General features: G+C 35.4%; 1 pseudogene; it reads right to left on the reverse strand.

Moving 5' to 3' along the window:
* Positions 1–1,484: 1,484 nt before the first annotated feature.
* On the reverse strand, positions 1,485–2,440 carry LOC105992455 (annotated as a pseudogene).
* Positions 2,441–2,736: the final 296 nt, after the last annotated feature.

Raw genomic sequence — 2,736 nt, forward strand, 5'->3', positions numbered from 1 at the left:
ACAGGTGAGTATGTCTATGTGAGAGTAGGTATGGGGATGTTTTCAGCTTATTATCCTCACTTTTGTCTTAATATCACACTGTTTGCTATTGTGTAGAATTAATACATTGTTCCTTTACAGTATTATTTCTTCAATTTATTAGTCTTCAGCCTAATTTTGCTTTCAAAGATGGAGAGAACAAAAGAGAAAAGAGATTATGTTCTGGAATTTTAAAATGCGATTGCTTTTTATCACTGAATTTTATTTGGGTAGAACTGATGTCTCATATTGTGTTCTAATATTGGAGCTAGAATAAACCTCGATCTTTTTGGGAATCAAATAATCTAATTAATATCTTATAGGTTTGGAATACACTTTTGTGTGTGGGGGGGGATACCAGAACTTCAGCTCAATGCCACATACTCTTGCTCAGAGCTAGTATACTATCATTTGCTCCATAGCTATTACCTGCCATTTTGCTCCTAAATTAAATATGAAGTCTTACAGAATTTTTCTGCACAAGGTGGCTTCAAACTACAATCCGCAGGTCCAAGCCTCCTGAATATCTAGGATCACAGGCATGAGCCCCCAATTCTCAGGTTCAACACAGAAATTTGAATAGCACATTTATATTTACTGAAGCGTTCTAATTACATCAGTGTATATACTAACTCTAAGTATTATTTACTCATTTGATCACTTAGCTAAAAAGAAATGACCATATAAACCAATAGATTTTTCTCTTCCTTAAATACAGTAAACATTTTATTATTAAAGGAAATATTAATGATTTTTTAAAATTTCAAACAGCATAACCTAACTGTAAACCATTTTTCTTCATCTTTTCTCCTTTATCTACTCTCTACATTTCTCACTCAAATTTTCTGAGAGTCTTCATTTATTCTTTCCACGATTACTCACAATGAGAAATTCTCCAAGCTAAGAATACTTTTAGAAACTGGCAAGCCTATGTATTTCAAAGTTTCAGAAATATGACAGAGGTACAAGATCCAGTCAGCTTATAAGACAGTTGTGGCTGAGAAATAGCATGTTTTCTACTACAATTAAGAAAATAGTGTTGTGTGTCCTGCAGTGATGCTTTGTTAAATCTGTGCTTCTCTTACAGTCTGCAGTTCTGTGTTCTGTAGTTACTGTATTACTTTAAAGAACAAAATAACAGAGAGGCCTTACCAAAATTAGGATATCAGAAATGGTTTGATCTGAGCAATGTGTTTAAGGAGGAGAAATCAGTGAGAAAAGACAAAGGGAAAAAAATCCAAGGACATTGTAGAGGATTATTTTGCCTTTGAGAGAAGAGGAAATAGTGCATGCACAAGGCCAAAAATAATTCTCAGATTTACATTTTTGTATATGACAATATGTCAATACTCTTGTATTTTTGGCACTTATTAGATTTAGTACTTGAAAAAACAAATTGTCTGTGTGCTACCAATCCATATAGTCTTAAATTTCAGATTAGTGTCATATAATTCTACGGAAATTTATTATATGTTGAAGAGAAATACTTTTTTAAGTTTATTTCTGCATTTCTTGCATTTGAAGTCCTCTTTGATGACATTCTTGGCTTGAGACTCTTTGCCATAATCCTTAACCACTACATAACTGCAACCAGCCACTTTATGGGGTTTTCCCTCTCCATCAGTTTTGCAGAGACTTATCCACTCCCCTACTTTTGTTTATTATTGTTGTCATCGACTTTAATAACGTTATTTGGTACTCAGCACAAAGGGCCTCCACCAACTTGCCATATATAGGCTCATTGCAGTTGGATGCAAGCACACAAAGAGGCGGCTGGCACTTATCTAGGGCTTTGGCAGCTTGGCAGATTTCATGTGCTAGGCCATCGTGGATGAAGGTAGTCTTCAGCACTTTTTATAAAAAAAAATTATTGTAAAGATACTGTACGGAGGGGTTACAGTTACATAAGTAAGGTAATGAGTCAATTTCCTACTGAGCATTTGTTTTTCCCCTACCATCCCTTTCCTCCCCTCCTCCCCAACTCCTCTCTCCCCCACCAAAGTTGTTAAGTTCATTTTCAACATAATGTCTTATACATCTAGTTGTTACAATGGATCATCTTGTATCCTTAATTCAGCAGTTTGGTATTTCCCGTCCCCTCCCCAAATTAGAAAAATGTTTATGCCTAGGACAAGCAGAAGAGGTCAAAAGCTATGTTCACATGACCATATAAGATGATGCTAAGCGAAATGAGCCCCAAGATAGGGACACAAGAGTTTTATCTTTCTTGCTGTTGTTTTTAATGTACTTACAATGTAATACGTGATTTTTTTGTTTCTTTTGAATGTTCTTCCTCCATGATGCAACCCCTGTTTTCACTGTATTTTATTCCAGTGCCCTGCATTTTGTATATACACTTTTCATCTTGTAAAGCACTATTAACGTCCTTTGCTTCTCCAGCAGCAATGCCTTCCTCGACCATCGAGGTGGATTATGGTGAAGCTGAATCTTGAGCGCACCCTGGTCTCGTCCTCTGAGCAGCATGGAGGTGGCAGGGAAAGAGCAAGGAATACTTTTTCTAACTATGTTTTGAGAACAATGAAACATTTGATCAAATTAAAGGCATGTTAATGAATATAACTGATAGAGAAAATTTATTTTTCTTCTTTTGTATATACTTTTATTGTATAAATACTGTACAGGAAGATTGCAGTTAAATGAGTAAGATAATGAGTATATTTCCTATCCAGCATGTTACCTCCTCCTTTGTTTTTCCCC

This window comes from Dipodomys ordii, unplaced genomic scaffold, assembly GCF_000151885.1.
Source record: "Dipodomys ordii isolate 6190 unplaced genomic scaffold, Dord_2.0 Scaffold84, whole genome shotgun sequence".
Taxonomy (NCBI): domain Eukaryota; kingdom Metazoa; phylum Chordata; class Mammalia; order Rodentia; family Heteromyidae; genus Dipodomys; species Dipodomys ordii.